This window comes from Chiloscyllium plagiosum, unplaced genomic scaffold (genome assembly GCF_037043375.1).
Source record: "Chiloscyllium plagiosum isolate Xiang-an unplaced genomic scaffold, Cpla_swu_hap1 HiC_scaffold_6, whole genome shotgun sequence".
NCBI lineage: Eukaryota > Metazoa > Chordata > Chondrichthyes > Orectolobiformes > Hemiscylliidae > Chiloscyllium > Chiloscyllium plagiosum.
Window position 1 is genome coordinate 97409979 of NW_028270144.1, and position 20983 is coordinate 97430961.

At 39.9% G+C, this 20983-nt stretch overlaps 1 protein-coding gene across 4 annotated transcripts in view; it reads left to right on the forward strand.

The window, feature by feature from the left end:
- Positions 1–20983, forward strand: part of LOC122551068 (neurobeachin) — a 991558-nt gene that overhangs the window by 451858 nt on the left and 518717 nt on the right. The window lies entirely within an intron of this gene.

Below are 20983 nucleotides of genomic sequence, written 5' to 3' on the forward strand. Positions count from 1 at the left end.
GATGTGACTTTATTTTATCAAACAGTAAATAGCATTTATGACGTTTATCAGTTTTGTGCACTGTAACCAAATATGACAGTATTAGATTGAGTTATCTGTTATTCAAAGAAAATATTGAGATACAAGAACTGACAGAACTTGATATAAAATCAAAAGATTCAATTATCTTTCGATGTCTGTTAGCAAATAAAATTCTGGACATTTGCATTATTCCTAACAATGCTTTCTTAAACCTGTCTTACTTTGTATGCAATACAAATGGATCTGTTTCCAGTTGTGTGATGGCTGTATTTCAAAAATCTGGTTTCAGCAAGAAAATTTCCAGTAGACATTGAGAATTATGAAAAACAAGAATGTACTTCAAAATAACATGTATTAAAAATGAGAGGTTTGTTAGTACTTCCAACATATGTCAGTTTCCTAATTTAATGTTCTACTCCATCCTCAGTGTTAGGATTGTTGCCTTGAGCTATTCAATTTTATTTATTGGTTTTTGGTTTTGTGTGAGGGAAATTGTGTCTGACAAACTTGAGTGAGTTTTTTGAGGAAGTAACCAAGAAGATGATTGAGGACAGAGTCATAGAAATTGTTTACATGGAAATGAATAAAGTCTTTGACAAAGTTCTGCATGGTAGACTAATTATGTAAAGCTAGATGACATGAGATTCATGTTGAACTGGATACAAAATTAGCTTAACAGCAGGAGACAGAGTGGTGGTGGAGGATTGTTTTTCAGACTGGAGGCCTGTTACCAGCAGTGTTCCATCGGAACTGGTACTGGGTCCACTTTTGTTTATCATTTATATAAATGATTTATGTGAAATATAGAAGGAATGATTAGTAAGTTTACAGATAACTCCAAGATTGGTGGTATAGTGGACAGTGAAGAAGGTTATCAAAGATCACTAAGAGATCTTGATCAATTGAGTCAATGAGTTGAGTGGCAGATGGAATTTAATTTGGATAAATGTGTGATATTGCATTCTGGTAAAACAAACAAGGGCAGAACTTATACAATCAAAAGTAGAGTCTTGGATCGTGTTGCAGAACAGAGACCTAGGGTTTCACGTACATAATTCTTTGAAGTTTGCATCCTGTAGACAGGGTGGTTAAGAAGGCATTTAGCACTTCATTGCTCAGACCTTTGAGTATAGAAATTGGGACATGATATTGAGGTTGTACAGGACATTGGTGACGCCTCTTCTGAAGTAAAGTGTTCAGTTCTAGTCGCTTTATTATAGGAAGGACACTATTAAGCAGGAGAGGGTTCAGAAAAGATTTACCAGGATGTTGTCAGGAATGGAGGGTCTAAGTTAAAAGGAGAAACTGGATGCGCTGGAACTTTTTTGACTGGACATAGGAGGTTGTGAGGTGACCTTATAAAGGTTTATGAAATCATGAGTAACATAGATAAGTTGAATGGTAGGTGTCTTTTAGCTAGAGTTAGGGATTTCAAGTCTGGGGGCATATACTTTTAAGTGAGAGGAGAAAGGAATTAAAAAAGCGGTAACTTTTCATAGAGAGAGAATGGTTCGTGTGTGGAATGAACTTCGAGTGGAAGTGGTGGGTTTTGGTACAATTGGAACATTTAAAAGACATTTGGAGAAATGCATGAATAAGAAATGTTTGGAAGAATGTGGGCCAAGCGCAGGTGTGGGACTAGTTTAGTTTTGGATTATGTTTGGCATGGAGTGGTTGTACTGAAAGGTCTGTTTCCGTGCTGTATGACTCCATAAGCTCTTTAGTAATGCGACATGACTGACCAACAGGAAGTAGTGTTTGTGTGGCATTTTTCGTGCTTTCTTTCTCAACCTATCCCTCTTTCTCTTTTTCTGTCTCTTCCCTCTGTCTCATTTTTGTCTGGGTGAGAAGCAAATTATTTGTTAAATTGTCAACTGACTGGTCAAAATTGAGATCAAGTTGAAAAGTTAAAAGGTTTGTTCTGTGGTTTCATTATTCAACACTATATTTCAAGTTTGCATTGTTTGGTTCAGGAGATCTTTTTATTTCATCTGTTGTTCCCTGTCAGAGATCATTAGGCTCAATGATTGATCTGAACTGTTCACTGGGAGGCATAGTTGAGAAATAACAGATTATCTCCAGCACTTCTGCTTTTTCACATCCAGACTGAAATTTGGAAGAGACAGTTCCATGTCCTCATATACCTGGTTGGGTTTTCTAATTCTGCATCTGTGATTTTCTATTCACCCCCTTTAATTGGAAGAAAATTGCATGCTACCAAATGCAGAAATAGAAAAGCTAGCTATCACATCATTTCACTGAAGTGCTGGGCTACTGATGTTGTATTGCAGCATTGTTATATCTGTTGGTGTGCAATCTTGTATTATATCTGTAATATCTTTTAATTGGGCATGTCTCTCTTTCCTATGAATTTTCATCTTTTTAATTTTTCATATAACTGAACTGCTGTAATATCAGAATGATTTATGCAACAATTCAGAGGCATATTAACAATTATAAATGGAATTGAGATGTAGCCTCATAATCAGAAATGATATTAATCCAATTATTTTGCTGACTTCAGAAAAGTAATATCCTTTTTGTAATTTCAGAATGTGCAATTTACTTTTACCTTTGTTCTTGGGACATGGGAAAGGCAGCCATTGCACCAAATAATAATCGGTAACAAGTGTAGTCAAAAGTCACACAAATACATACTGTATGATTGCATTCAGATGAATACCAAACCAATGATAAATGGATGGTTCCTTTCCCTGACGTACATTAGTGAGCAATTGGGATTTTATCACACTTGGTAACTTTCATCATTATTTTTTTCTTTCCCTTATGCCACCCCACAACTAACATAAATAATTGAATTTAGTTTTGCAACCTGTCATTGAGAGATTGAGCTTGAGTTTGAGTTTGGATTTATTAAAACCGTCCCATTATTAATGTAACTCATGGTGTTAATGCTTCATACTTGATACAGTTTAATCCACTGTATCTCAGAGAGTTACACTTGTGGCAAATAACTCTGTACCTGTTCTTTTAAGGACATTTGGTAGACAAAATCTATAAAGGACTAGATATTCCAAAACATAATGGACCAACATCTAGTGATTAACCATAAAGGTGTAACAGGACAGAGGATTTTTTTTGTCATATCTACAGTTCTGTTGATTTCATTTGCACCTCTTCACATTATTCAATGAATTATATTTTCAAAACTGAAACTAATTATTAACTTACTGTAGTCATTAATAAGAAGATGGTATTAAAATATAATCAATACAGATATAATTTTGGAAGAGAAAAGAAAGGACCTGCTGCACTGGCCTTTATCTAATTCTGGCTATCAAACCTGGAGATTACTGAGAGTTTATTTTATTTAAGTTTGCAATTACGTCTGCAGTGTAGGAGTTGTATGCTGTTATTCTGGTGAAATAGTAAATGGGAAATGAATGTTAATTAATGGAAATTCAATATATTTATAAAAAGCTTGAACAAGCACTTGCAATGGCTATTACATTATTCAGAAAATACTTGTGGATAGTAATGCACTGGAAATCGAACCCTGCTATTCCCAGAGTCATCACAAAAGTTAAAGATTGTAAAAAAAAAATTTGCAGAATTTCCCAACTTAGCTGTCTTTTAGACCCAGGTTGACAAAACGTGTGGGCAAGGTTTCCACACTTGCAATTTACTGAACAATACATTCTAATTACAGATAATTATGAATCATACACATCTCACTGAATGATTTAAAACTCTCAAATTCTAACCTCCTGGTGAACTCACCACCAAACTATATATACTTGTGCTCTCTTGCTGTCTCTCTCTGGCTCCATTTCACAGACCAATCAGCTGCCTGTTGCTGGCCAAATCTCCATTTGTATATTGCCATCTGACTCCAACTCATTGATAACTAGGCTTTCCACAGTGTTTGAATTCAATAACTGTGTAAACTGTGAATCAAGTAACTTGTTTAAAAAATGCAATGGTTTTTAAACAATTCTTGATACTTAAACCAGTCCATTCTCATTTCAGTCCACAATCAAAGTACCAAAAACATAAACGATAAGGTCTCCAAAGCTTAAAGAAAATCAGCTGTTTAAAAAGAAAAATCATGGCGTAGTGGTAATATTCCTACCGTTGAATCAGGAGAATCCTGTTCAAGTCTTACCTGCTCCAGAAGTGCATAATAACATCTCTGAACAGGTTGATTAGAAAATATCTGAAACTCATTCAGGAGATGTGGATTTTGCAGACTGTGTTGTCATTAATTGTCCACCTCTAATGTCCTTGAGAAGTTGATAAGCTGGCTTTTCAACCAGTGTAGTCTGTGCACTGGGAGTACACCCACTATGCTCTAAGGGAGGGAGTTGCAGGATTTTGTCCTTGCAACAGTGAAGGAACGGTGATATATTTGTTAGTTAGGATGCTATGTGGCTTGGAAGGGAGCTTGCAAATTGTAGTGCCCTCATAAATATATGCTATTTTTATCCAAACAAAAGGCAGTGATCATGGAGTTGGAAGCTACTGTCTGAAGAGCTTTGGTGAATTTCTGCCATGCATCTTATAGCTGGTACATTGCTGCTGCCATGTGCTGTGGTGGAGGGAAGGAGTGTTGGTGGGTGGGCCAGTCAGGTGGGCTGCTTGTGTTGTTGGTGCTGCACATTTAGGCAAGTAGGGAATGTTCCATTGTACTCCTGACTTGTCTTAAGAATAGTGGTCAGGCTTTTGGAAACTAGGCAATTACTCATTACAGGATTCCTAGCCCCTGACCTGTTCTTGTAGCCACACTATTTATATGGGTGGTCCAGCTCATTTTCTGGTTAATACTAACCCCCACGATGTTAATAGTAGGGTGATCATTGAATATCAGAAAATGATGGTTGGATTCTCTCCTGTTAGAGATGGTCATTACCTAGAACTTTTGTGCTGTGAATGTTGCTTGCCATTTGTCAGCCCAAGCCTGGATTTGTCCAGGTTTTGTTGCATTTGTACATGATTTATTGAGTGTCTGAGTCACAAATAGTACTGAACATTTTGCAGTCATCAGTCACATCCCAAGTTATGACTTTGTGATGAAGGGAAGATGATTGTTGAAGCTGTGCTAGAGCATGACAAGTTTGGGAACATGTCTTCCATATTATTGCTGAATGTTGTCAGGGACCAAACCCTCTGCAGTATCCAGTACCAGTCCAACAGCAACTATGCTGTTCCCTCCCCAAGTTAAAAAATGCAGAAAAATAGTAACTTTGCAGTTCAAACTCTTGGATCCCTAACAGTGAAGTTAGTAAAATCTTTATTATTTTGATCAACAAGTACAAAATGTACCTGGGAAACTTAAGAAATTTTATTTTTTTTGTATTGAGATAAGTGGGGAAACAGAGGACGGGGAAGCTTTTAAAGAACAACAGAGATATACTAAGAAGGAAATACGCAGAGAAAAAATGAGGTACGAAGGTAAACTGGCTAAAAATATAAAGGAGGATAGTAAAAGCTTTTTTAGGTATGTGAAAGGCAAAAAAAATGGTTAAGACTAAAATTGGGCCCTTGAAGACAGAAACAGGGGAATATATTACAGGGAACAAAGAAATGGCAGAAGAATTGAATTAGTACTTCAGATCTGTGTTCACTGGGGAAGACACAAGCAATTTCCCTGAGGTAACAGTGACTGAAGGACCTGAACTGAAGGGAATTTATATTTGCCAGGAATTGGTGTTGGAGAGACTGTTAGGTCTGAAGGTTGGTAAGTCCCCGGGGCCTGATGGTCTACATCCCAGGGTACCTGAAGGAGGTGGCTCGAGAAATCGTGGATGCATTGGTGATTATTTTCCAGAGTTCGATAGATTTGGGATCAGTTCCTGCGGATTGGAGAGTGGCTAAAGTTGTACCACCTTTTAAGAAAGGTGGGAGAGAGAAAGCAGGAAATTATAGACCAGTTAGTCTGACCAGTTAGTGGTGGGAAAGATGCTGGAGTCTATTATAAAGGATGAAATTACGGCAAATCTGGATAGTAGTAACAGGATAGGTCAGAGTCCGCATGGATTTATGGGGGGGAAATCATGCTTGACTGATCTTCTGAAATTTTTTGAGGATGTAACTCTGAAGATGGATGAGGGAGATCCAGTAGATGTAGTGTACCTGGACTTTCAGAAAGCTTTTGATAAAGTTCCACATAGGAGGTTAGTGAGCAAAATTAGGGTGCATGGTATTGGGGGCAAAGTACTAACTTGGATTGAAAGTTGGTTGGCTGACAGGAAACAAAGAATAGTGATAAACGTCTCCATTTCGGAATGGCAGGCAGTGACCAGTGAGGTACTGCAGAGATCAGTGCTGGGACTGCAGCTTTGGATAATATATATTAATGATATAGAAGATGGTATTAGTAATAACATTAGCAAATTTGCTGATGATACTAAGCTGGGTGGCAGGGTGAAATGTGAGGAGGATGTTAGGAGATTACAGGGTGACCTGGACAGGTTAGGTGAGTGGTCAGATGCATGGCAGATGCAGTTTAATGTGGTTATCCACTTTGTATGGTTATCCACTTTGGTGGCAAGAACAGGAAGGCAGATTACTACCTAAATGGAATCAATTTAGGTAAAGGGGCAGTACAAAGAGATCTGGGTGTTCTTGTGCACCAGTCAATGAAGGTAATCTTGCAGGTACAGCAGGTAGTGAAGAAGGCTAATAGTATGCTGGCCTTCATAAGAAGAGGGATTGAGTATAGAAGCAAAGAGGTTCTTCTGCAGCTGTAGAGAGCCCTGGTGAGACCACACCTCGAGTACTGTGTGCAGTTCTGGTCTCCCAATTTGAGGAAAGACATTCTGGCTATTGGGGGAGTGCAGCGTAGGTTCACGAGGTCAATCGTGGAATGGCAAGACTACCTTACGGTGAAAGACTGGAGCGACTGGGCTTGTATACCCTTGAGTTTAGAAAACTGAGAGGGGATCTGATTGAGACATATAAGATTATTAAAGGATTGGACACTCTGGAGGCAGGAAACATGTTTCCACTGATGGGTGAGTGCCGAACCAGAGGACACAGCTTAAAAATACGGGGTAGACCATTTAGGACAGAGATGAGAAGAAACTTCTTCACTCAGAGAGTGGTGGCTGTGTGGAATGCTCTGCCCCAGAGGGCAGTGGAGGCCCACTCTCTGGATTCATTTAAGAAAGAGTTGGGTAGAGCTCTCAGGCATAGTGGAATCAAGGGTTATGGAGATAAGGCATAACAAGATACTGATTAAGGATGATCAGCATTGATTATATTGAATTGTGGTGCAGGCTCGAAGGGCAGAATGGCCTACTCCACCTATTGTCTATTGTCTATATTGTCTATTGTCTAAAATTTGAAGAAAATGTAGCCACATGAATCTGGTCACATGTTGTTGACTTAAGCACATAATTACCTAAAACAGAAAACATCAGCATAAATAACATCACATCAACCATATTTGATCATCAAAAAATCCATTGGATCTTATGAAATGAAGACATTTTGCAAATTTTAAAGTTGTAGATCTTTTAGAAATCCTTCAGGCATCTTGAAACATTAATGTCTTCCTTCATCTCAGTGAAGATGTCATATTGGTAAAGAAAATCCAAATTGAATTATATTTAAATTTAAAAGTAACAAAATTAAAACTTTAATTGCTTTCATAAAACTAAGAAGTGCAGATGCTAGAAATCTGAAACAAAAACAACCTGTGGTACAAACTCAGCAGTCTGGCAGCATCTGTGGAGAGAAAGCAGCTTTTTGAGCCTAGAGATCCTTCCTTTGTTCCAATCCGCATATGATACTAGATCTACTGAGGTTTTCTTTTAAGCAATTTCTGTTTTTGATTAACTGCTCTCTGTTTAGTTCAAGAACAGGAAACTCGACAATAATTTTAATCAACCAAGACCAGAAAGCAACAAAATAAAGAAAACAAAATTCTAAAATATTCTTCCAAATCAGGAAAATAAAGAAACAACTTCCAATACCTGTTGATAATCAAATAATGCAACAAAAATCAGAGTATAATCTTTCCACCAAAAAAACGCAAGTTTTCGGATCCATTTGATGGATCCGCAAATTGACATTCATGGAAAGTGCAGCTCCTAAGCTTTTGGATTGGACATCAAATCAAATGTCGACAGGTTAGTTAGCACATTTTTTTCTGCTACATAGAGTGACACCAATCATGTGTTACACAAATAACAAATCAATGAGAAACAAATTATATTTGACAACCTCCTAACAGCTTTTGATCAATATTTTACTTCAAGAACAAAAGGACGTTGGCAAGATGATGCTTCAGCAGCAAGGATTGAATCTTAGGTGTTTCTGTAGATAATTTCCTCCTTGTTGTTTATGTACTATCTGAACCATGGAACAGTGAAAACTTTTAAGAGTTCATCTGTGACAAAATTGTGGTTGGTCTCTAAGATAAATCTGACACTGATCATCTTCAGTCAGAGAGGACTTAACTCCAGGATAAACAGTCCTAATAGTCGTTGATACAGATTTTTTAAAAAACTGTTCAAGAAGCATGATAAACCATTTAATGCAGAATATTCAACAGAACATGTGCGCTACTAAAATCAGAATAAACCATCTGACCTGAATGGATGGCCCTTTCATTTGAACAATATTCTGCACATAACAACACCAATGAGAAATTCTAAGCAATCTAACACTTAAATATTTTATCACAGGTGTAGTTGCAATCCTCATATCAGGAACACAAAACTGTTGAGACTTTTGCCAGCCGTGTACAGTAAACTTCTAATTAACCGGCACCTCTGCGACCAGGAGTGTGCCGGTTGATTAAATAATCAAGAGGCACACAATAACTGCTGTAAACCCTGACCAGGTGAAGTTTTGTGGCATCAACATTCCTCAAAGAATCTATATAAAACATCAACATACTATCTAAAATCAATGTAAAAACACACAGGAAGTAATAGAAACGGAGGCATGTTGGCTCAGTGGTTAGCACTGCTGCCTCAAAGTGCTCGGGGCCCAGGTTTAGTTCCAGCCTCTGGCGATTGTCTGTGTGGAGTTTGCACATTCTCCCCATGTGTGTGCGGGTTTCCTCTGGGTGCTCTGGTTTCCTTCCACAGTCCAAAGATGTGCAAATTCGGTGGATTGGCTATGCTAGATTGCCCATAATGCCCAGGGTTGTTGGGCTAGGTGAATTAACCATGGGAAATGCAGGGTTACAGGGATAGGGTAGGGAGGTGGGTCAGGGTGGGATGCTTTCGGTATGGATATGGACAAATAAATTGAGTGGGCAAAAACTTAGCAAATGAAATATAATGTGTGAAAATGTAAGGTTATGAACTTTGGCAGGATTGGGTAGAGGAGCTGAATATTATTTAAATGAGGAAAGATTGCACAAAGCTGCAGCACAAGGATTTGGGACTCCCCGTGTTTAAATCCCAAAAAGCTGATATCCATGTTCACTGGGTAATTGAGAAGATAAATGGACTGTTGCCATTTATTTCACAGGAAATGAAATGTAAAAAATAGGAAAGTCTTCCTCAAACTATGCAAGTCAAACCACACTATGAATACAGTTTGGTTGCCTTTGTCCAAGCAAAGATATACAGGCATTGGAGATAGTTCAGAGAACGTACATTAGGTTTATTCCAGGTATGAAGGCAGATTCTTATGAAGAGCCGTTGAGTAGTTTGGGCTTGTACTCATTGGAGTTTAGAAAGCTGAGATTACACCTTATTAAAACATGTTGGGTCTTGACATGACAGATGCAGAGATGTCGTTTCCTGTTGTGGGAGAATCTAGGATCAGTGGGCATAATCTCGGAATAAGGAAGCACCCATTTAAGAAAGGAAAAGATAGGAATTTCTTCTCTGAGGTTAGTCAGGTTGTGGAATGTGTTACTGCAGAACGTGGTTGAGTTGGGTTGTTTATATTCAAAGCTGAGTTAGACCGATCTTTAGTCAGTAAGTGAATTGAGGGTTAGCGGATCAACCATGATCAAATTGAGTCACAGAGGAATCAATTGGCCAAATGGCCTACTTCTGCTCCTATGTCCTCAGATCTTATTTTTAGAGTTTGGATTTCCAAATAGTAACATGTGGGGTTGATTTTAAAAAAAAATATCAGGTAGTTCTCCTGGAACAGTGATGTGTCAGAGAATAGGAAGGCCATGCGACATTATTAAATAATTCTTTTTACTGTGCTGGTTTACAGCAGGTGGTGTAAATGTTGAACCTTGTTTTTGGTTCAGGATAATTGAATATCAACAATAGCTTGGGAAACTCAGAGATTGAATGTTTTTAAGTTGTTTCAATGTAAAAGTTTAAATTATGAAACTCCAAAACTTGGAGTCTTCATTTAGAAATTTGCAAACTGTTGAAACCTGAAAATATCTAAGTGCTTAGTTTAGTGATTTGTCATGTAATAGTATTTCACAAGTTCACTGAAAAGAAATGGGGAAAATCCATGAAGTCAAATTTAAAGATTTGATAAAGGGGGAAATTTCTCTGAATTTTGATTCACCCCTTTAGTGTTTGTGACTAGGTTAAAAAAAATTTTATGGTTTGTTTAAAGTATTTTTCTACCTTTAGCCTTTTTTTTCTTTTTGTCTTTTGCCTCATGGACTCCTGTTCTGTTGTTAAAGAAATTCCAGCTTTGTGTGATTATGTTTGTGAATGACCACCACATTAAGTAAAATTAAAAAAAACACATGATCTATCCGATGAGATTTCATTCTGCCATCTCACTTGTCTCGTGACACCATCAGCTGTGATCACTGACAAAAAAAATTCAATATTGCAGTAAACAACATTTTTCACATGATGCACAGCCGCCTAGGAAATACATACTTTAATTTTCAATCTCAAGTAGATTTGTTAGAAATCATCTATGTGAATTATCATACAACCAAATTTAAGCTAGTTTCTGGTGTCAGTTTATTTCAGTTGAATTGGCTTATATCTCGGTGAGGGAAGATGATGTTTTTACCATCTTATTTAAAGCTATGCACAGTCAGAGGTCCCATACTTTCCAGGCAAAGTGGTATTATATCTATTTGGGGGTGGCAGTGGTGGTAATGTTCATTTGCATGGAAAATTGAGAAAAGTTGTAAGGATTGGCTCAGCAAAGGTTATTAAAGTTTCTGGACAAAACAGATATGGGACAACTTTGAGAAAGGGGGCAGTCAATGCGGGATTGAGGGTATGTACTTAAATGCACCCAGTATGCGAAACAGGGTAAATGAGTTTGGAGCACCAATTGAAATTGGCAGGTACGAAGTTGTGGGTATCACGGAGACATGGCTGCAAGCAAATCAGGGCTGGGAACCAAATGTTCAAGGAGATATGTCCTATCAAAAGGGCGGCAGATGTGCAGAGGGGGAGGGGTTGCCTTGTTGGTAAGAAATGAAATTTTATCGATAGCAGGAAGTGATAAAGATTCGGAAGATGTACGATCTGTGTGGATACTGTCAAGGAACTGCAAAGAAAAACAACCCTGAAGGCATGTGGATACTGGCCTTTTTGCAGTAGTTACGATGTAGGGAAGAAAATTAATCAGGAGATAGAAAAGGCATATAATATAAGCACTATTACAAGAATCATGGGGTATTTCAATATATAGGGGCTGGGAAAATCAAGTTCGTAGTGAATCTCAAAAAAGGAATTTGTGGAATATCTACAAGATGTCTTTTGGAGCAGCTTGTGGTAGAGCCCACTAGGGAACAGGCAGTTCCCGATTTGGTGTAATGAGGCAGACTTGATTAGGGAGTTTTAGTGAAGAAGCAACCCCTAAGGACAGTGACCATAATAATTCACCCAGCAATTTTAGAGGGAGAAGTTGAAACCAGATATAATGGTATTACAATCGAGTAAAGGTAACTACAAAGACATGAGGGAGGAGTTGGCCAGCTTGATTGGAAGGGGAGCCTAGCAGAGAAAATGGTGGGGCAGCAATGTCAGGGGTTTCTGGGCGTAATTCAGGAGGCATAGCAGAAATTCATCCCAACGAAGAAGAAACATACGAGGCAACCATGGCTGACAAAGGAAGTCAGGGGCAGCATAAAAGCAAAAGAAAAGTTTACAATATGAAGAAGATTATTGGGAAGCCTTTAAAAATCAGCAGAGGATAACTATGAAATTGATAAGGGGAAGAAGGTGAAATATGACAGCAAGCTAGCTAGTAATATAAAAGACAATTGCAAGATTTTTTTTATGTTCCAAAAGGTAAGAGAGAGGTGAAAGTGGATGTTGGACTGCAGGATAATGAGGCTGGAGAAGTAGGAATGGGGAAACAAAGAAATGGTGGAGGAGCTGACGAGGTACTTTGCATCAGTTTTCACAGTGGAAAACACCAGAAACATACCAAAACTTCAAGAGAGTAATGGGGCAGAGGTAAGTGTAGTGGCCATCGCTAAAAAGAAGTTGCTCGGGAAGCTGAAAGGTCTGAAATTGGATAAATAACTTGGACCAGTTGGACTATACCCCAGAGTTCTGATTAAGATAGCTGAAGAGATTTCGAAAGGTTTTCGTGGTGATCTTTCAGGAATTACTGGAGTCAGGGAGGTCCAGATGTCTGAAAAAAGGCTAATGCAACACTCCTGTTTAAGAAGGGTAGGAGGCAGAAGACAAGAAGTTGTAGGCCATTTAGCCTGATCTTGGTCATTGGTAAGGTTTTAGAGCACATTGTTAAGGATGAGATTGTGAGTACTTGGTAGATCATGGCAAAATATGGTTGACTCGGCACAGCAACGTCTAGGGGGTATCATACCTGAGAAATCTATTTGAATTTTTTGAGGCGTTAATGAGCAAGTTAGACAAAGAATCAATAGATGTGATCTATTTGGATTTCCAGAAGGCCTTTGACAAGCCTTTCCCACAAAAGAGGCTGCTAAATAAGATGAGAGCCCATGATGTTATGGGCAAGGTTCTGGCACAGTTAGAGGATTGGCTTGCTGGCTGAAGGGTCTCGTTCAAGATTGCAGCTGGTGACTAGTGGAGGTCTGCAGCGATCTGCATTGGAACCACAAATATTTACTTTATGCATTACGATCTGGATGACGGAACTAAGAGCATTGTTGGAGGTGGCACAAAGATAAATAGAGGGGCAGGTAGTTTTGAGAAGCGGGGAGGCAACAGAAAGACTTGGACAGGCTAGGGAAGTCGGTAATGAAGCAGCACAAGGAGCATAATGTGGGAAAGTGGGAGATTATTCACTTTGGTAGGAAGAATAGAAACATAGGCTGTGTTTTTTTAAAAGTGGAAAGGCATCAGAAATATGAAGCTCAAATGACCTTGAAATTCCTATTTCAGGATTCTCTTAAAGTTAACATGTTAATTGTACAGTTTGGAAGGCAAATTAACATTCATTTCAAAAGGGCTAAAATACAAGGGCAGAGGTGTACAGCTGAGACTATATAGTTCTCTGGTCAGATTGAATTTGGAATATTGTGATCTGTTTTGGTCTCCATATGTAAGGAAGGATGTGCTGGCCTTGGTGGAGGTTCACAAGAATTATCCCAGGAATGAAGGGCTTGTCATATGAAGAGGATTGTGGGTATATACTCAAGGGAGTTTAGAAAGATGAAGAGAGGCTCTGATTGAAACTTACTGAGGGACCTGGGTATGGTCGTTGTAGAGAAGATGTTTTCACGCGCAGGGGAGACGAAGTCCCTAGGGCGCAACCTCAGAGTGAAGGAATTACTCTTTTGAACTGAGATGAGGAATTTCTTCAGCCAGAAGATGGTTAATTTGTTGAGCTCATTGCTGCAGAGCATTGTGGAGGCCAAGTCAGAATGTATTTATGAAAGAGACAGAGATAGGTTCTTGATTGGTAAGGGGATCAAATGTTATGGGGAGAAGGCGGGAGAATGGGGTTGAGAAATATATCAGTCATGATTGAACAGTGGAGCAGTTTTGTTTGGCCTGAATGGCCGCATTCTGTACCTGTGTCTTCTCGTGTTAGGGAAATCGTGATATGTGAATTGATGGGATTGAAGGCAGATAAATCTCCAGGACTTCTCAATCTACATCCAGAATACTGAAGAAAGTGGTTTGAAGAATGACGGATACATTGATGGTTATCTTCCAAGATTGTGTAGACTCTGGAATGGTTCCTACTGGTTGCTGGGGAGCGAATGTAACCTCTCTATTTAAGAGGGAAGACAGAGAATTAGTCAGCCTGACGTTGGTAGTCGGGACAATGCTAAAGTCCATTACAAAAGATTTAACAGCTGAGCACTTGGAAAACAATGGCAGGATTGGACAGAGCCAGCATGGATTTACAAAAGGGAAATCATAATTGACAAACCTTCTGGAATTCTTGAAGGATGCAACTTGTAGGCTTGATGAGGGGGAGACAATGTACATGGTTTATTTGGATTTTCAGAAAGCTTTTTACAAAATCCCACGTACAAGATTACAATGTAGAATTAAAGTACTTGGCATTGGTGGGAGATGTTTTGAGATGAATGGAAAACTGGTTGGCAGACATGAAACGGGGTGTAGAAATAAATGTGTCTTTTTCTAAATTGTAGGCAGTGATTAGTGGGATATTGCAGGGATCTGTGCTAGAATCCCAGCTAATTTGCAAGATCTATTCATGATTTAGATGAGGGAACTGAATACAATATCTCAAAAACCATATTATAATATCTAAATAAAGAGAAGTTTGTAGATACTTGACAAGGTTCCTCATGGTAAACTGGTTAGTAAGGTTAGATCACATGGAATACAGGGAGAACTAACCACTTAGCTACAGAATTCGCTCGAAGGTTAAAGGCAGAGGATCGTGGTGGAAGATTACTTTTCAGACTGGAAGCCTGTGACCAGTGCTGTGCCACAAGAATTAGTGATGCGTCATTGCTTTTTGTCATTTATATAAATGATTTGGATGTGAATATAGGGAGGTATAGTTAGTAAGTTTGCAAATGACACTAAAATTGCAGATGTAGTGGACAATGAAGGAGATTACCTCAGACTAGAACAGGATCTTGATCAGATGAGCCAATGGGCTGAGGACTGACAGATGGAGTTGAACTTAGATAAATGTGAGGTGTAGGCAAATGAGGGCAGGACTTATACACTTAATGGTAAGGTCTTGGGAAGGTTGCTGAATAAAAAGACTTTGGAGTACAGGTTCATAGTTCCTGGAAAGTGGAGTCACAGGTGTGGACAGAATAGTGAAGAAGGTGTTTAGTATGCTTGCCTTTATTGGTCAGCACATTGAGTATAGGAGTTGGGCAGTCATATTGCAGCTATACAGGAAATTGGTTAGGCCACTTTTGGAAGATTGTGTCCAACTCAGGTCTCTCTGCTATAGGAAGGATGTTGTGAAACTTGAAAGGGTTCAGAGAAGATTTACAAGGATATTGCCAGTGTTGGAGGGTTTGATCGAAAGGGAGAGGTTGAATAGGCTGGGATTATTTTCCCTGGAGTGTTGGGAATCTGAGGGGTGACCTTATAGACGTTTATACTATCATGAGGGTCGTGGATAGGGTGAATAGACAAGGTCTTTTCCCCAAGGTAGTGTAGTCCAAAATTAGAAGGCACAGATTTATGCTGAGAGGGGTAAGATTTAAAAGGGACCTAAAGGGCAACTTTTTCACATAGAGGATGTATGGAATGAGCTGCCAGAGAAAGTGGTGCAGGCTGGTGCAGTTCCAACATTTGAAAGGCATCTAGATGGGTATATGAATGGGAAGGGTTTAGAGGGATATTAGCCAAATGCTGGCAAATCGGAATAAATTTATTTAGACTATCTGGTTGGCATGGACAAGTTAGATCAAAGTGTCTGTTTCCATGTTCTCGATCTCTGATTCTATGATATTAGCAGGAACAGAGGAATTGAATGATCAGACAGGATCATGATAAATGGTAGAGCAGACTTGAAGGGCCGAATGATCAACTCCTATTCCCATTTTCTGTGATCTTGCGAGAGGGCGTGATCACGTAAAACACTTACATTCAGTAGGCCTTACACTGAATCACAAACTTGAATTTTCTTGGGATTCCATCTGCTTCCTCGGTTAAGTTGTCAGCAAAGATGGGATACAAACTGATACCCAAAAAACCAAAGTGGTCAAGGACTTCTCGACTCCAAAGATGTTACATGGGTTTGCGATGTTTTTGTAAGTACCGTGAATTACGTAGCTACGTTTTTCTCATACCTTACTTCTGTTACAGAACCTTTCAGAAATCACTTAAAGAAATTATTGGTATGCTATTGATGTGCAGAGTAACAGAATCTTTCAACACATGAAGGATATGTTAAAATGCAGTCCATCATATTCCATGATTATTGCTGAGAGTGTCCCAGCCACAGGTATTGGGCTGGCCCTTTTTCAGGAGCAGCCAGAAAGGTATTGAAAACCTATATATTATGCTGAAAAGTATTAGGGGTGGCTCAGTGGATAACGCTGCTGTGTCATAGCACCAGGGGACCCGTGTTCAATCCTAGCCTTGGGTGTCTGTCTGTGTGGAGTTTGCATGTTCTCCTCTTTGCGTGGGATTCCTCTGGGTGCTTCAGTTTCTTCCCATAGTCCAAAGATCTGCAGGTTTGGTAGATTAGCCAGTAGGTAAATGTGTGGTTAGGGGGCTTGGTCTGGGTGGGATGGTCTTCGTCAGGTCGGTGCAGACTTAATGTGCCAAGCGACCTCTTTCCACAATGTAGAACTTCTATCAGATATAGAAGCCCAGTACACTGTAATTTGAGAATAAGCATTAGGGATTGCACGGGTTCATGAAGAGTTTTCTGATTACATTCTGTGCCTCACAGTCTAATCATTCACATTAGGTCACCTTGCTCGATGGAAAATTGTAAGCAATTATGCCTTTTCTTCTACAACATTTTCCATTCAGACTTATGAGGTTTTCTGCATGATTCAGTATGGTCAAGACAGGTATCCAATGTTAGCAGATGCTCTTTCCAGAACTACAGTTAATGTACTCACATATGATACTTGCTGTTTATGTACAAGTATGGAACAAAAGGGTAACCTAAAGCTCAGTTCACAGACCCTACCAATAAGAATGATCTTAAACACATGTCTTGTTTCTCTATTGTCGAGGATTTACTAGTTTTCAATGATTGATTGAAAATTTCCCATTCAGGTGGAATGACATTCTTCAGACAACATGCAAGTACACTTGGACCTAACCAAGAGCAGAGAAAGAGCTCTTGGAGCTGTTTCATTGTTAGGGATCTCAGAACAGTTTCACAAAGTTTTTTTTTTTAAACTTCAAACAAACATTAGTGACCACCAAAATGTTTGGGAATGCATTGTGAGAGATGTTTGTTATCCGTGGTACGCGAGATGTTGTTTCCAACAATGACCCAAAATTTATTAATAAGATGTTTAATGCATTTTCAAAGACGCTGAGCTTTCAACAGGTCACAAATTTGTCAAGTTACCTTCAGTCCAATAGAGATGCATAAAGAGCATTTCAGACAGTGATAAATCTGAAGAAAAAAATCCTGAATTATAGTGCTCTGCTAACTTACTGCTCCACTGTCCTCAGGGCTATCCTTATCAAAATTGCTAATGCAGTGTAAAATGAAAACTCAACCCTCTCAGTTTCCAAGAAATAGTAGTCAGGCAATTCATTTCACTTCCCAAAATACACACTAGTTCTCAAGTTGGCAAGTGCAGAACCGTAATAAGCATTACATTTAGACAATCCTTTATTCAAAATCCTGAAATCTGAAAAGCTCAAAGTCTGAAGGTTTTTTTGTGAAGTTTTCTTTCTCATTAACAAGGTTGTTTGGCGTGCAAACAGTAAATCCAAGTCGACATCAACTCGATGCATGTCATTCAGCTGCAACATGGGGTTGCGGTGGGAAGTGGCCCAGCACTGGCAGGCCTCAATTCTGTTTCAGGGACTCTGAGTCTGCTCATCCAGTAAGAGTTTTAAAAATTTCACCATCAAACTGTCACTTATTCTAAAATTCGAAAAATTCCGAATTCCAAAAACCAGCTGGTTCCGAACATTTCAGATAAAGGATTACCCCTACATTCATGCCTTTCATGGTACATAGGCAACAATTCTGAATATGAGACCTTCATAAAAAAGGTACTGTTACTGAGCAACTGCCTGGGCAACACTGATGGGACAATCACAGGCCATGTCCAACACAACCACCGTCACCTCACCTTATTGTTCCAGCCTACACAATTATTCTTATAGGAATCCCCTGCTCAACTGGGACAAAGTTAAATACTACCAGCTATGTGCTGCAACATCCCAGTACCTCGGAGTCTCCAGAGTTGACACTACCCAGTCAGGGCATGTGACCAGACCGCCGGATCGATTGAATCTCTGATGTAACAGAAGACGAAAAGAAGGATCGCTAACTTTACCTCCAGTACCTCTATACCTTGTCGTAGTCTTTCCCCACCCTATCTGTGGATTCAGATGAATCATGATAAGACTTCATGTGCACAACTGCAAATCAGTTATTATGACTGGAAGAAATCTTGGGAGGGGTTTGGAGTAAGATGTTTGTGTAACCTAGAGCAACCTTGTAATGATGTCATAGAGGTATATATCATTGATCTTAAATATCACTGTGTTGGTGGACTTAGCTACATATTAGGTAAACCTAGACGAGACTACAGCCCTGTCTCTGAAAGACTGACATGAGCACGTGGACATGAATACATGGAGAATGTCGATTAGTCCTCAACAATGTAACTGTGTTCAGAGCTTGGTATATCTATGATTACTTTGTATAGCAGTATTTAGTATTTTATCATGATGGAGGGTGATAGCAAACTTACTTTATGCAGTCATTCCCAGCCTCCATCTCTGTGTGTCAGTAAGGCTTCAAGCATCTAGATCCCTTTCCTATGCAGTCACTATGCTTTGCATCTCCCAAGGTCTCCACCCAACCATCCATATGAGCCTGCACCCGGCCCCCGACATGTGGTGACCATACCAGGTGTGATCATACACTGTCCCCGCAGCCTCCCCAACTACACCCTGCTTTGAAGCAAGGGTGCACCTGAACATGGCCAAACCCTCTTTACACATGACTGTTTTCAACTATACGAGGAGAAAGTGAGGACTGCAGATGCTGGAGATCAGAGCTGAAAATGTGTTGCTGGAAAAGCGCAGCAGGTCAGGTAGCATCCAAGGAACAGGAGAATCGACGTTTCAGGCATAAGCCCTTCTTCAGGAATGATTCCTGAAGAAGGGCTTATGCCCGAAACATCGATTCTCCTGTTCCTTGGATGCTGCCTGACCTGCTGCGCTTTTCCAGCAACACATTTTCAGCGTTGATTTCAACTATACTTTACCATATCCCCCCCCCCCCTTTATAAATACAATGGCTTCTACTTTATAATTGTCATTCACACCCTTCTCCCAGCTTGCAGCCTCGAATCATCACTTTCTGTAGCATTGGTCCTCCTGTACCCTGGTTTCTCTGGACAGACTAATGGATTAACAATGGCCTGCCCACTTGAGCAAACCAACTGTACAGTCCTGCATGAGAAGTGTCCAGACACCTGATCGATGCCTGCACATCTCTTCAACTGCAGTAGACTGGCTGCTATGGATCTACAGAACTTAGCCTGACTCCATTCACTGATCAAGAACACTCCATCGAGATGGCTGACTTTGGCCAATCCAGATTCGGAGACTTATTGGGCTGGGATTCCCTGATTGATGGGTGATTCCATAGACTTTGGTGAGGACAACAATCCAAAACCTTTGCTATATGGCTGCTTGCTTTCTGCACATGCAGTGTATTTGCCATGTAAGCTTCTGGCACATGGCGTAGGTGTGAGCTTGATGCAGTATAGTGTGCAGTAAGATGCACTCAACCTGAGGATTGCTGACCAGGAAAGCAAGCTGCTTGGTTGTGTGGCTACGCTAACTGGCAAAGGCAGGAATGATGTGAGCATCTAAGTCAGTGATCACTAAAACAGCTAGTGACCAGCTTTGAGGTGCAGCTTAGTCCAGTCCATGAGCTGGGTGCCTGCCCTTACCTGCATTATATCCTTGCAGCAGTGTTTCAATGATAGTTGCTACTGTATCCTTAAATACAAGACTGTCCTCCTTAAACAATCTGCAAGAGGGAAAAATGTTGCCATGCAGATACTGAAGGGTTGGCAATTTTTGGATTGCATTTTCCATGGATGACAGGTATATTTCATTGATGCCTACGATGTCCCAAGATGCTGTTGTGTGGTGAAAGTATGCTTTCAATGCTCTTTACAGCCAGCATTGAGCTGAGGTTACCAGGTACCCACTCTTGACTTCCACATCAAGAATACCCAGTGTCTAGTTAGCTCGTGGTGGGCAGTAGGAAGGGAAGCGGTGTATAAATAAGACAAGATAGGCAGTTATATGGTCATTAACAAATAATCTCCCTTCATAGGCAGTTTGCCACTGATATCATAGAACCCGTATAGTGTGGACACAGGCCCTTTGGCCCAACAAGTCCACAGCGACCCTCAGAAGAGCAATCCACCCCCCTTCCCCATATTTACCCCTGACTAATGCACCTAACTTACACATCCCTGAACACCATTGGAAATTCAGCACAGCCAATTCACCTAACCTGCATATCTTTGGACAGTGGGAAAAACCAGAGCACCCACAGGAAATGTACGCAGACACGGGGAGAATGTGCAAACTTCACACAGACAGTCATCCAAAACTGATATCAAACCTGGGTCTCTGGCACTGTAAGGCAGCAGTGCTAACTACTGAGCCACTGTGCCGGCTGAGAATTTTACCTTAATGCTCAGGAATTAGTTAAAAGATGCAGTGATTTATCCACAACATTGAGATAGGTCTTGCTGCACTTTTCATGTGAATCTGCCACATTTCTTGCCATATCCTACATTATTCAGGACCCAGCAAGATTTCTCTCGAAGTGTAATAAATAGTGTTTGAAGTATAATCCTGACAACATTTCTTGACTGTTTTCTGTTGGGCCAATGTGTCCAGAACCCATCTCCTATAGTGGCACCATGATGAAAGATTTGGCACTATATATTTCTTAGTCTGCAAGATCAACA